The 15,291-nt window shown below is 46.8% G+C and overlaps 1 long non-coding RNA gene across 1 annotated transcript; it reads left to right on the forward strand.

Moving 5' to 3' along the window:
- The first annotated feature begins 13,241 nt into the window (after positions 1 to 13,241).
- Positions 13,242 to 14,965, forward strand: LOC131518118 (uncharacterized). The gene is made up of 2 exons (XR_009264924.1): positions 13,242 to 13,523; positions 14,545 to 14,965. It is a non-coding gene; the product is annotated as an uncharacterized LOC131518118 (long non-coding RNA).
- The last annotated feature ends 326 nt before the right edge of the window (positions 14,966 to 15,291 follow it).

Raw genomic sequence — 15,291 nt, forward strand, 5'->3', positions numbered from 1 at the left:
TCTCTTACATGACAGAGAGGATTTAAGTTTGCAGATGGAAGTAAGGTTGCTACTCATATGAGCTTAATTTAGAGATATTGTGCTGGGTTATCCAAATAGGACAAATATAATCACAAGTGTCCTTAAAAGGGAATCAGATGGAAGACCAGGGAGTTAAAGACCAGCTAAACACCAGTTTACAAAAGACTGGGCCCAACATTGCTGACTTCAGAGATCAAGGAATGAGACCGTGAGTCAACGAATGTGGGCAGCTTCTTAAAGCTGGATGAGTCAAGAGAACGAATTCTCCCCTAGAGCTTCTAGAAGGAACAGATCCCTGCTGACACCTTCATTTTAGCCCAGTGAGACACGCTGTGAATTTCTGACCTCCAGAGCTGTAAGATAATCAATTGGCTCTTTGTAAGCCGCTAAAATTGTGGCGACCTGTTCCATCAGCAATGGGAAATGTACACAATACGGCAAGCCTACAAGGTGTTAGCCTTCGCATAACTATCAGTCATACCTGGACACCACCTCAGAGTGTGGCATATATTGAAATCAATGTTGGAAATATGTTTAGGAATTCATATGACATAAATAATTCTTAGCTTACCAGCAAGCGATCCCTTTGGGAGAAGCCCAGTCCTGTTCATGTGAATCCAGCAGGATCGGAATCCAGCTAGATTTTTCCCAGGAGTTTAGCCGAGGTCGACGAAAGGGAAAAAGCCGCAACGGATTGTAATACTCACCTTCGAGACCTAAATAACCCAGGGCTCAGGTGACGTCTTGCGTTTTGTCAGCTTTCAACCGTTCATCCTGCCTTCAGTGTGGTTGTGGAACGTTTACATTCCAAGGAAGGCAAAACACCAGGGAAGTAAATAAATTCTCCTGAGTTTGACATGCTGGCTGTGAATGAATGAAACAAGAAAAGGGCAACAGTCATCACACAGTTCCCGTACAAACAAACTCGGTATCCACCAAGATGGGCCCTCATTTGCCCCCGCAGAGAAGACTGAACTAACTCTTCTTGGTGACACTGACACCACGCGTATGGTGGGTGTTGTTTTGAATTATATTAGTCTGAAAGCTTTCTAGGGATAATAGCCACATTTGCTTACATTTCTAGCGCCAGGGGTAAGGGGGAGATCAGCTCACACACCAGGTGCGTGACGCCCGCCCTGATGGGGAATGTAGCAGCTGGGCCACAGCTGGCGGGTGAGGAGCACCGGACAACCGCCCAGAACAGGACGTGACAAGGAATTCTCAGTCGGGTTGAAACGACAGGGACAACAGGGGGCGGCAACAAAAGATGACACATTGCTCCCCGGGGGCATCAGTCTTACAGAACACTCAGCCTCCCCTGTCAAAGGTGAGGGGACACATTTGCTGGCATGGCACAGGAGATCCTCGGTCAGCAGGAACTGGGTCCCCTGAATCAGCCCTGCCCAGTCCGAGGAACGGTTTGAAGCCCTGCACGCCCGGCGCCCAGAAATGGCACAAACAGAAAGTAGAGGTGTGTCCGCCATGAGGGCCCCCGGCCGCGGGCCGTGGAACCGGAAAAGGGGACTTTCTTCCCACTGCACCTCGGTGGGCCGTTTTGCATCCAGCAGGCAAGGTTACGAGCCCCCACTGCTCACTTGAGGGGTTAAAGCAATGCGGTCAAGTCCAAATATTTGCGAGATGACTTTCCTGGAGAGTTGGTCTCATGCCTGGGGGATTGAAACACTCCTTCCAAGCTGTTCACTTCTGACATTTTTAGTGCGTCTCCTCAGATTACACCCCAACAGTGAAGTAAATGGGGATGAAAGGCTCCAGGGATTCCTTCTCTTTTAATTAAAAAAAAAAATTGTGTGTGTGTGTGTGTGTGTGTGTGTTGCTGTTCTTAGAAGTTTTGAAGAAAATAAAGGGGGGAAATATACCTCTGGTTCACTTGGGCCGACTGAGCCATTTTGCCGATTTGAAGTTAATAGGCACTGTGATCAAATTACCACAGATGTGACAAGTGGGTGACCCCAACAACAGGCCAACTGTCATGGCTCTGAGACGGGAGGTTCAGGGCAAGATATGCAATCGATCGAAGTCCGAGCTCAGTTCAGGGATCTCTTCTGGCAGAGAGAGGAACTGGGTTGCCCTGTGTGCATGCAAACACGATTAACCGGTAATGTGTCATGGAGTGCCATGTTAAGAAGGATCCTGAGGCCACAGTCAAGAGACTCAGCCAGAAAGAACGATCGGAGGTGACAATGACACAGACGTCACGCATTTGCAACCTTGGAGGGAATATTGATAGGAGAAAGACAGACACAGAAGTCGTTTTCCTGAGAGATGTTGTGTGTAGTTTTCTGGTTTTAAAAGGAAAACCTGCGTTGGGGCACCTGGGTGGCTCAATCAGTTAACCATCCGACTCTTGATTTTGGCTCTCACGGTTCATGGGTTCGAGCCCCATATCAGGAGCCTGCTTGGGATTCTCTCCCTCCCTCTCTCTCTACCCCTTCCCCGCTGGCTCACTCTCTCTCTCTCTCTCTCTCTCTCTCAAAATAACTAAAACTAAACTTAAAAAAAATTTTTTAAAGAAAAGAAAAGCCTGCCTATAATGTGACTCTGGCATATGTAAGTTTTTCTGGGACCAAGATGCTGCAGGACCTCCTTCTGCTGAGCCACCTTCTCTGCACTGGCCCCTCTGGGTAGGTCCGGCGACCAGGGTTCTAGGAGGCAATGCGCCCTGGATTGGTCAGCAACACAGGCTCCTTGGACAGGCCTTTGGAAGCGCAGCTCAGGACAATGACTACCTTTTACGGAGCATTTCCTATGTGCCGGTAACATGCTGGGAGTTTTCGAAACATCAGCCCATGTGCTTTCTCTTCATCATACCCCAGGAGGTAAACGAGGTTATGTTTACTTTATAGACCAGGAATCAGAGACTTCTTGAGGTTAACTTCAAGCACATGGCAGAATTTCAATCCAAGTCTCCCTGGCTTCAAATATAGTTATAACAGCTAACGCTTACCTATGTTATCATTTATTTTATTAGTTATTTTTAGCGTTTTTTAAAAATTTTTTTTCAACGTTTTTTATTTATTTTTGGGACAGAGAGAGACAGAGCATGAACGGGGGAGGGGCAGAGAGAGAGGGAGACACAGAATCGGAAACAGGCTCCAGGATCCGAGCCATCAGCCCAGAGCCCGACGCGGGGCTCGAACTCACGGACCGCGAGATCGTGACCTGGCTGAAGTCGGACGCTTAACCGACTGCGCCACCCAGGCGCCCCTTAGCGTTTTTATTTATATGTGAGAGAGAGAGAGAGAGTACATGAACAGGGGAGAGACAGGAGACAGAATCTGAAGCAGGCTCCAAGCTCTGAGCTGTCAGCACAGAGCCCGACGTGGGGCCCAAACTTATGAGCCGTGAGATCATGACCTGAGCCAAAGTTGGATGTTTAACCAACTAAGCCACTCAGGTGCCCCGATCTATAAACATCATTTGATGTTTGTAACTGCCCTACCTTTATCGCCACTTTGTGTGTGAAAAAATTGAGACCCGAAAAGTCTAGGTAGCTTATCTAACTTGCCATGGGGACTGCATGGCAAAGCTTAGATTCCCTCCTGGGCAGACACACCATGGTCAGGGACAGCCATCGTATGCTTGAAAACCCAAGACCTTCAACTACCCAATACCATTTCTCACTTAAGGGACAATGATCACTTGGCACATGCGAAGGTCTTCACTCTTTAGATGTCGTGTAATATGTACAGAAAGGAAGCCAGGGCAGACATCGTAGCCAACGGGAGCAATGTGCTAGAAAATGACATTGGGCAGGTGACAGGAAGCAGATCTGGGAAGGACAATTGTGAACAGAAACCCTCTCTCCCGGGAAACAGACTTGAGAGTCTGAACTGGCTGGGAGAGAATTCCATTTACCCAAAGACAAGCAGAAGTGGAGATTTCCTTTGTGTGCTCACCACGTCCTGTGGCTGTTCCTGTCTTCTTGGCTAGAACCAGTGCGATGGGCCAGATGATGCAGATCAGACTAAAGATGGAGGAAGGAGAAGCAAGGTGAGTGGACCTAGTCCAGAGCTCAGAAGTTCACGAGAAAAGGTTTGACTCTAGAATTCTAGACTCGACTGAACAGATCTATAATTTGGTTTCCTGCCTTCAAAAGAAAAGAAAAGAAAAGAAAAGAAAGGAAAAGAAAAGAAAAGAAAAAAAAGAAAAGAAAAGAAAAGAAAAGAAAAGAAAAGAAAAGAAAAGAAAAGAAAAACCATCAGCAAGGAGAAAGAAAAAAATGGGATCTATGATGTATCCAAGGAAATGGTATAATTGGCTAGATAAGCTGACAAGTAGGCCAAGTGCTTAGGAGAAAGGGCATTGCTTTCTTTCTTTCAATTAGGGGAGGTAGACCAGTTGTCTCAACATAGTCCTCAGATCACTTGCATCAGAATCGCCTGGTTGGAGGGAGGGCTCTTTCAAATGTTGATTTCTGAGGGGTATCTGGATGGCTCATTCAGTTAAGTAGTTAAGCCACAGACTGTTGATTTCAGCTCAGGTCATGATCTCATGGTTTGTGAGTTCAAGCCCTGCATCGGGCTCTGCACTGATGCTCACAGCCTACTTAGGATTCTCTCTCCCTGTCTGTCTCTGCCCCACCCCTGTTCCCTCTCTCTCTCTCCCCAAAAAGAGTAAAACATGAAAAAATTTTAAATGTTGATTTCTGGCCCGTTTCTTTACCCCACCAAATCAAAACAACACACACGGGGCCCCTCCACGTCCCATAGGATTCCTCTGCACTCTTGCACCTGCTTTTGTCAAACGTAGAGGTTACATCTGCACGCTGTGAGATCAGGATGGATTGAACTCCAGTCTGTGGTTTTACTAAGTGACCTTGGAAACTGATGTTTACTAATCATCACTGGTAGTTATCACCGTCTGTGTTTCTCAATGTTTGCTATGCTTTTGATTAGAATCAAACAATGGAATGTTTTTGTTTTGTTTTGTTTTAATAATGATACCTGGATTTCTATCTGGTTCAGAGATACAGCCTGTGGCCTGGGAATCTGGGCATAAAAAAAGTTCCTTCAATGCCCCTGGTTTGTGGCCCGGGTTGACGATCATTAGCAGCAACAAGGTGTAACAAATGCAAAACAATGACCCTGATGCTCAAATATTTAAACTAATTCTGCTATTTTATATTCTATTCCCACTGTTCTTTGACCATGTCTTGTAAGCAGAGTCAGGAGGCTTCTAGACAATCAAGAACCTCCAATGAGAACAATTTAAAAAAACATTTTTTTACATCCAATTAGTTTTGATAGACAGAGCACGAGTGGGGGAGGGGCAGAGAGCGAGCAGGAGACGCAGAATCCGGAGCAGGCTCCAGGCTCTGAGCCGTCAGCACAGAGCCCCACGCGGGGCTCGGACTCACGAACCGCGAGATCATGACCCGAGCCGAAGTCAGTCGCTCAACCGACTGAGCCACCCAGGCGCTCCGTGAACTTGCTACTTAGAACAACAGCAAAGGGATTTTCAGCACTTATCACGTGTGAGGTAACTTCAGTCACACACTGGGAACTTTGTGCTCCTGATTGATCTTCATTTTATACCATGCTAGAGGCTGATGGCACTCTTAAGTCCTCTGCCATTGGCAGGATGTGGGAAGTTACCAAGACGGAAGCCGGGAGCATTAGACTCCAAACACACACTCATTCAGTGTCAACACGTCGGTGCCATCTAGAATTTCGATGGGGTAATGGAGCTACAGAAGGAGTGGAAGAGTCAGGGCCGGCCTCGATGAGAGTGGAGTGGCTACTTCTCTACAGTATCTCTGGCTGGCGCATGTGAAGAAAAACTCAAAAGCAGAAAGGCACGTGGTCATTGAGTCTTCCTGGAGATCCTACAGAAAAGGGTAATGCTAGGCCACGCTGGGACTCAGGAGATTAAAATTAAACGTAGTTTTCCCCTTTCCGTGGCTGTGAGAGAAGGCGAAGGAGAAGGAAATGTTGTTTGAGTTAAAACAGGAAAAAAAAAAATTAGCATTTGTATAGAAAAATTTGACTATGAAAATAATAACTTGCTACTTTGAAAAAAATAGCTGATCACTTTGCGTACCCGTAATACTATAGGTATATACATTACCTCCTTTGACCATTACAGAAGCCTTATGAAATTGTGAAAATCTACTTTATAGATAGGAAAATGTGGCTCAGAGGGGTGAAGTAACTTGTTCCAGAGCAAAGCTTGTAAGTGACTGAGTCAGGATTTAGGGTTTTGTTTTTTTTTTTAATGTTTGTTTGTTTGTTTGTTTTGAGAGAGAGAAGAGAGCAAGCAAAGAAAGGGCAGACCAAGAGGGAGACCCAGAATCTGAAGTAGGCTCCAGGTTCTGAGTTGTCAGCACAGAGCCCCATATGGGGCTTGAACTCACAGACTGGGAGATCCTGACCTAAGCCGAAGACGGACGCTTAACTGACTGAGCCACCCACGTGCCCCAGGATTTAGGTGTTTTTTTTTTCTTTTTTGTAAGTTTTATTTATTTTGAGAAAGCCAGACACAGCAAGAGTGGGGGAGGGGCAGAGAGAGAAGGTGAGAAAATATCCCAAGCAGGCTCCGTACTTTCAGCACAGAGTCCCGCACGGAGCGCAACATGGGGCTTGAACTCACAAACCTTGAGATCGTGGCTTGAGCCAAAATCAACAGTTGGACACTTAACCGACTGAGCCACCCAGGCGCCCTGACTGAGTCAGGATTTAATCCTAAATCTGCTGCTTCCAAATCCAAAGATTCTCCTATCGATTACACCAGACTCCTACTCTGCCGTTGTAAGTATCCAATAAATATTCATTGAAAAGAAATAAATTCAGCAATGCAGATGTATCAATAAGATTTCCAACCAGGCAGGGGCACCTGGGTGGCTCAGTCAGTTAAGTGTCTGACTTCGGCTCAGGTCACGATCTTGCGGTTCGTGAGTTCAAGCCCCACGTCAGGCTCTGTGCTGATGGCTCAGAGCCTGGAGCCTGTTTCAGATTCTGTGTCTCCCTCTCTCTCTGACCCTCCCCCATTCATGCTCTGTCTCTCTCTGTCTCAAAAATAAATAAACGTTAAAAAAAATTTTTTTTAAATAAAAAAAAAAAAAAGATTTCCAACCAGGCAAATAAATGGCCACATTAATTTTCAAAGTGCTTCTTTAGACTTACTGATGCCCCCATGAATACTTCCAGTGCATAAAGATCTTAAAGATGACTAAATATAGCTCCTGCATTAAAAAAAAATTATTACATTGTGTAGGGCATAAAACTAGCACACAGATTACTATGTGATGAAAAAAGAGGTTCGCCAAGTGCTGTAGAGATTCAAAGTAGGGAGCAAGCAAAGCCCGTGAAGGGTCAGGAAGGTCCTCATGAGGGTCGTGGGCTGGGCTGGAAAAGAAACTACCTATAGTAGCTGCATTATTGCACAAAAATACCATTTGCCCTCTCTGAGGGTAGGTTATGCTTCCACACGCCATTGACCTTGGGCTTGGCCCTGTGACTTGTTTAGGCAATGAGCTATAAGTAGAAGCAATGAGTGTCCCTTTGAAGGACAAGTACTGTGTGTCATCTTTTCTTTCCACCTGTTGGTGTCCTTCTGGACAGATGCTGTTGTGTTGGCCTGAGCCTAGGAGCCGAGGAAATATGGACCCAGAGTGTTGGCTGAGCTACGATGAGTGAGAAAAACAACCTAGGATAGATTTCAGGGTCGTCTGGCATTGCCGCACAACCTAGCCCAGCTTGCCTAACTTAGCTCCCCAGAACAACGCCTTTCAAGTGGACGGCCACGCGTTGACTTGAACAGAAAAGAAAGACATTGAAATGAGAGAAGCAACAGAAGCCAGTCTCCCAAGCTGGTGATTGTGGAGCATCCGGTAGTCTCAACCTTGGCCCTGTAGAAAAACATTGCTGCCTGAGCCCATTCACACATCAACTAAATCAACATCTAGGAAAAAATCACAGATGGGTGTATTTTTTTAAAACTCTTCAGTTTCTCCCCATGTGCGCCCTAGACTGAGAACTACTGATATGGTCGAATCCCTTTATATTGCCACTGAGGAAACAGAGTTCCAGAGAGAAGGGACATCAGTGCTGGACAATGGCAAAGTCATATTCCCTGTCCTCCGCGATGCAAACTTAGGGTTCTTGCCAGAAGGAACAGTAATTGGAATTAGAAACATTGTCACTTGGCTTTAGAGAACCTGATGTAACCTGGCTTCAAACCTTGATGGGAAATTTACTAACCACCTGACAAATCGTTTAACTCTTCTGAAGCCCGTATTTTTTGCACCCATAAATTGGTGATGCTGGCGACAGCTTCATTGCATGGTGGTGAGTGTTTCATGAGACGATGCGCATTTGGAAGGGTGGTGTAGTATAAAGGTCAGGCATGTGGGTTCTGATTCCAAGCCATCAAACAGGTTTCAGTGCCCACACTGAAACTTACCCTGTAATGGACCTATCTGTTAATGCGACCGTTAACGTTCCTTCGGGAATAAAATGGGTTAAATAGAATCACATCTCTTTTAAGGTTGTGGTGGAAAGTACGTGCCAAGTGGATGGGTTGCAAAATCCAAAAGGCATCATCATATTTGCATCCACCGTGCATGTGGTGCCCCCGAAGTTGTACATGCAGAAGCCCTGTAGAGCGATTATTTCGTAGGGAATTTAGAAGTGTACCTGGCACACGGTAGGTTCTTATGGCGTCTATGTCATTATGTTATAAGAACTTCTTATGTTATTAGGGGGCTGGCACACTGGGACGTGGAAAGTAGTCTATATGTATTTGTTGAATGGAAGACTGAATAAAGTATATTCTTAATGCGATTAGTAAGCCAGTTTTGATCCAAGTGCATAGGAAATAAGAAAGATAGATATTAGACTGGAATGGATCTTGGATGCCAGTTACATATCTTGGATTTTATTTTGTAGGTAGTGGGGAGACCCTGAATATCCCTGAACAGCAGAGTAATATACTCAGGGCAATTGTAAGGTTGATTAAGGGGGGGGGGGCAGTGATTTATGGAAGAAGGGGAAAAAGGAGACCACTCACACTGACCCATAAATAATCCAGCCACAAGCTAGACAGCAGAGGAAGGGATGGCAAGGAAGAGATGGACATGAAGAAAGGACAAGACAGGCAGGCGTCTCTGAGGAAACCAGGCTAAATCACGTTCTCGTGTGCATCGGGAACTCTGGCCCCAGCTCTGCCCTTGATTCTTCTGTGCCCTCGGAACATGGAGGAACCAACACCCCTCTCTGCACTGTAATGGCTATGATGACATCATCAGGCTTGCTGCCCCCAAGGTTCCTTGGGCCCCAGAACCCACCTGTGAAATTGAGAGAGGCTGGGGGGGTCCGGGACTCGCTGGGAACCTCGTGTGGGCCATTTCACACGCCAGTCGAGCTGTGGAGCCCGTGTGGGAAGCTAATGGGAAGATTATGTGATGAGCTTATTTTCTAGGGAATTGTGCCTGTCTGCCTTTCCTTATTTATTCAAGGACTGTTAGGTTGTGGGGGAGACAGGGAGGCATCATCACTGAGGCCAATCGCTTTAGTCCACCCTTTCTGTCAGTTCAGGGAAAGGTCAGGCAAGCTACCATTCCGGTCTCATTCTCCTTCCCCCGTGACTCCCTGTCACGCAAGGAGAGAGACTCCAGTGGGGCGCCTGGGTGGCTCAGTCGGTGAAGCGTCTCATTTCATCTCAGGTCGCGATCTCACAGTTTGGGACTTGGAGCCCCCCATCCAGCTCTCTGCTGTCAGCGCAGAACCCACTTCAGATCCTTTGTCCCCCTCTCTGTCCCTCTCCTGCTTGCTCTGTCACTCTCAAAAATAAATAAATAAATAAATAAACATTAAAAAAAGACTCCAGCAACCCCCCGTGCACAATCCACACACTTACACGTGCACACACACTCACCTACACACTCACTTAAAAAACTCTCTCCAACACACACTCACGTATACAAGCTCACGCACACTCGCATGCTCACTCATGCAATTCACACACACACACACACACACACACACTTAACGCACACAGACACAGACACGCACACGCTCATACACACACGCTCTAATTCTCTGCTCCAGTCTTCATTTGCACCAGCGCCTGCCTCCCGAGGGGACATGTTGCCAGGGAGGTGATTAAAACCAACTTCTATCTAATTGAGAAAGGACTGCCTGACCTTTCTTTCCAAATATGTTTGTAAATTCCTTGTAATTAGATTTCCCCCCTCAAGGAAAGACTGCTGAGGAAAAGACAGTCAGTGGCAGGTGGCCAGCAACTTCCAGACCATTCTGCTCTGATAAGGACGGACTCCCTGCTGTCCGGGTGGGTGAGGGCACAGGGGTGGGGCCACGGTGGCCCAAGGGCTCGAGGCCACTCTCACTCCTGTTTCAGCCTTTAAAAACATATTGCTGCTAATTCCTCCTTTTTAAGTTTATTTACTTATTTTGAAAGATGGAGAGAACATAAGTGGGAGAGGGGTAGAGAAAGAGGGAGAGAGAGAGGATCCCAATCAGGTTCTGCACTGTTAGAGCTGAGCCCGATGCAGGGCTCGAACTCACATGCCCTGAGATCCTGACTTGAGCCAAAGTCAGATGCTTAACTGACCCAGCCACCCAGGGGCTCCATGTTGCTGTTAATTCCTAAAACTAGGAGATGCACAGGCTGACTGGCTTGCAAAATAACCCAAAAGCTGCTTGTTTGGGGGAGAAACACACGAGTCACATTTACGCAGGGGCTTAGCCCTTGTGGGGTCAGATCTCTGTCCTCAGCACCCGTTCTCCCCATCCAGGTGACACCACTGTGCACCCCTCCACACCCCAGGAACCAGAACACATCTATTCCTGGGGGATCCTCTGGCAAAAACACACCAGAACTGCCAGAAAGGGCGGTGTGATGATGTGGAAAATTGCAGCTTTTGGCATTGGGAGGTCCGCCTTTGAGGCCAGTCTCTGCCACTTACATTTTTGTTTGTTTGCTCCTTATTTTATTCATTATATTCCTTGATTATTCATGCTGGCCTCTGTTTCCCAAAGAATCTGTGATCTTTGTAGGTGAAGAGGAGAGGTAGAAGGGGAGAAGGCAACTGCAGGAAATGAGAAAGCAAATATGTTAGGCACAGTGCCAATAAAGTTGCAATAACTGCTCACTGATTATTTTTCTGGGCTTCCCAGCAGCCTAATGGAAAAGGGACACCCGATGAGCTACGCAACCACTGAGAGACTCTGGCCTCCAAGGAAAAATGCTTTTTGTAGTGTTTTTTTTTTTTTCTGAGCATAAATTATTAAAAGATCTGACCCGAGAAGAACTATAGATGGCCAACAAGCACATGAAAAGATGCTCAACATCACTCATCATCCCGGAAGTGCAAATCAGAACTACGATGAGAGGTCATCTCACACCTGTCAGAATAGCTAAAGTCAAAACCACGGGAAACGGCGGGTGTTGGCGAGGATGTGGAGGAAAAGGAACCCTCGTGCTCTGTTGATGGGAATGCAAACTGGTGCAGCCACTGAGGAAAGCAGTATGGAGGTTCCTCAAAAAGTTAAAAATAGGGGCGCCTGGGTGGCGCAGTCGGTTAAGCGTCCGACTTCAGCCAGGTCACGATCTCGCGGTCCGTGAGTTCGAGCCCCGCGTCAGGCTCTGGGCTGATGGCTCAGAGCCTGGAGCCTGTTTCCGATTCTGTGTCTCCCTCTCTCTCTCCCTCCCCCGTTCATGCTCTGTCTCTCTCTGTCCCAAAAATAAATTAAAAAAACGTTGAAAAAAAAAAAGTTAAAAATACAGGGGCTTCTCGGTAGCTTAGTCAGTTAAGTGTCTGACTCTTATTTTGGCTCAGGTCATGACCTCAGGGTTTTTGAGATCGAGCCCCGAGTCAGGCTCTGTGCTAATGGTGCAAAGCCTGCTTGGGATTATCTGTCTCTCCCTCTCTCTCTGCCTGTCCTGGCTCTCTCTCTCTCTCTCTCTCTCTCTCTCTCAAAATAAATAAAGAAGCTTTAAAAAAGGTAAAAATACAACTACCCTGCCATTCAATAATCACACTACTGACTGAGTACCCCAAAATTACAAAAACATTAATTCAAAGGGATACATGCACCCCTATGTTTATTGCAACATCACTTACAATAGCCAAGATAGGGAAGGAGCCCAAGTGTCCATCAACTGATGAATGGATAAAGAATATTCATACACAGTGGATTATTATATATACACAATGGAATATTATTCAGCCATGAAAATTCAGCCACACGATTTCACTCACACATGGGATTTAAGAAACAAAACAAATGAACAAAGGAAAAAGAGACACACTAAAAAACAGACTCTTTTTTTAATGTTTAATTTTGAGAGAGAGAGAGAAAGAGAGAGAGAGAGCACGAGTAGAGGAGGGGCAGAGAAAGAGGGATCCAAAATAGGCTCCACAATGACCGCGGTGACCCCGATGCAGGGCCCGAACTCACAAACCGTGGTATCATGACTCGAGCCAAAGTTGGTTGCTCCACTGACTGAGCCACCCAGTCCCAGGCGCCCCAAACAGACTCTTAACCACAGAGAACAAACTGATGGTCACTAGAGGGGAGGTTGGTGGGGGGGTAGGGGAATTAGGTGAAAGGGATTAAGAGTCCACTTATGATGAGCACTGAGTAATGCACAGGACTGCTGAATCACTATATTATTCACTCGAAACTAATAGAACACTGTGTGTTAACTACACTGGATTTAAAATTAAAAAAAAAAAAAACTTAATAAAAAAAGATCTGACCTGAAACATTTTCTATTGATAAACATATTGGATAAAGCCCTGGACAGTGTCATCCATAACTGCGCTGGTCCAGATGCTTGGATGTTTTCCATTGTTCTTTTGTCAAATGATGCTTCCAAGCCCACACCCAGGTTAGCTATAAATATTAAAGGAAATATACCTAAGAGAGCGCTTTATCTATAGTAAATACACAACGACAAGGATGAAGTATGAACATTCCTTCATCTTTTATTAGTGACTTAAAGTTGGGGGAGGACTCAGAATTCTACTGAGCCTCCAGACTTTGGCCCTTCCTCCTCCGGGTAGGGTAGCATACCTCTCTTATCAGGGCACAGTCCCAGGAGGTGACATAGCTTTCTGAACAGGGGGAGCAGGGGCATACAAGGGCCATCTGACTCCTCAAGGGCTAAGTCCCTCTGTCGATTTGACATGTTTGCCTCTCCCCCAAACAAGAAGCTCTCAGGGTTATTCTGTAAGGCAGTCAGCCTGCGCATCGCCTAGTTTTAATGGAATTAATAGCGATGCATTTCTAGAGGCGGAAAAAGGAGAAGGACTGACCCCGAGCACAGTCTTGCGGCTGTAAGCCTTTCTGGTACATTCTCCAGCCCCTTCAGTTTTCCTGGACCTGAGCCTCAGCCCAGTAATCCCCTGCAAGGCTCTCACCCACGGCCAATTGCTGCGCTCTCACACCACACCCTTCAGCGAGGGCTCCGGCCGGGACCTAGACCAAGTTCAGCTGGTAATTGCACTACAAATTGCTGTGAGTGTTGAAGCTCCTGGGGACTGACTTGATGGCTTCACCACCCCTGCACCTCCGCTGGGCTGGTCAGAATCCGCCTGACGGGCAGCTGGAAGGGAGGCTGGAAGGCGCTGGGCCGTGGGGTGGGTGTTAAAAAAAAACAGTCCTCCTTGTTATTTGGAAATCTGTGATTCATGCTCATAAACAGGTGTGTGTGCGAGGCAGTGACAGAGGCAATAAATGGCTCCGATTTTACCTGCGGGGAGGAAGCGGGACGCCGTAAGCACACAGCTCCCCACCTGCAGGGATCCACTGTCACAGCCATTGTGAGTGGAGCCCAGGGACTCCTGGCCTTTTGCAATTTACAAAGGTCTCTCCTAGGCTTCCCCTGGAGTTTCTCCCGGAGGAGCAAAAGTTACCAATTACGCTTGGACTTTGCCTTTGAATTTTTAAGGGGGGGTCACGTAAATGCCAGCTGAGCAAAGCGGCCTCCTGGTTCTGAAACAGCAGGTCTGTGACTCTGCTGAGCAGGACCCCTGCGTGGGGAGCCGCGTGGACAAATAAAGTGCCGAGAGGTAATCTCTCTATTCCAGATCCGCAGTCTGGAACGCTCAGGGATTCCATCCCGGAAGGAAATGAGTCATATCCCCGATTCAGGGATTAGCGTATTATTAAAATAGCTACCATGAAGAAGCCTCAGTTACAACGTGGCTCTAGGGTCACAAAGAAGTGGATGGGCCCCCCCCACCCCCGCCCCGCCCCGGCTCGGCCTGGCTCTGCTGACTTGCTCTCTGGCTTCTGGCCACTTAACTAACCTCCTCTGAGCCTCAGTTTCCTTCTCTGTACCAGAGGAATTATAATAACCTCCTCACAAGGTTATCAGAAAAATTAACGACATCATTTTTTTTTTTTTTTTTAGTTGCTTCACTAAGAGTCTGGCTCATCCAGGCACTCAGTAAGTGGCAGCTGCTTATTAAGCATCCGTGATGTGTCTGTATTTTCCAAGTAGCATCTCAAACAGTCATTGTTTTTTTTTTTCCAGCAATTGCCTTCAACCTTTCTCTTCGGTATCTCTTTGTCAAGCTGCGCTGCCATACGGGTCAGATCACAGAACATCCATTCACCTCCAGCAATCAATATGGTGCGATCCCCGTGCGTGAAGTCTCATCCTGTCTATTGTAATTTTGCTGTCTCCTACCCTTCCCGCCTGTGTGGTTTGCCTCTCCTTCAGTGAGAGGGGCTCTGCTATTTCCCTCGGCTTCCCCTGCCTCTTCGGCATTTGGTGGCGCTGGTTAGAGAGAGATCTTTTCCCAAGAATTTCCTGGAAAAGTATCAGATGGGTCTATAGTCTTCTGCATCTGAACAAGCACCCATCCAGGATGTACCTGGTTCCCTAGTCTTTCAAATACCTCTACTTTTTTTTTTTTATGTTTATTTTATTTTTTTATTAAAAAAATATTTTTTGATGTTTATTATTTGTTTTGGAGACAGAGAGAGACAGGGCACAAGCAGGGGAGGGTGAGAGAGAGACAGAGAGACAGAGAGACAGAGAATCTAAAGCAACTCCAGGCTCTGAGCTGTCAGCACAAAGCCCAACATGGGGCTTGAACCCACGAACCGCGAGATCGTGACCTGAGCCGAAGTCAGATGCTCAAGTGACTGAGCCGCCCAGTTGCCCCTAATGTTTATTTTTGAGAGAGAGAGAGCAAGTGGGGGAGGGGCAGAGAGAGAGAGAGGGAGACGGAGGATCTGGAGCAGACCCTGCCTTGAGAGCACAGAGTCCGATGCA

Source organism: Neofelis nebulosa, chromosome 7 (genome assembly GCF_028018385.1).
Source record: "Neofelis nebulosa isolate mNeoNeb1 chromosome 7, mNeoNeb1.pri, whole genome shotgun sequence".
Lineage (NCBI taxonomy): Eukaryota > Metazoa > Chordata > Mammalia > Carnivora > Felidae > Neofelis > Neofelis nebulosa.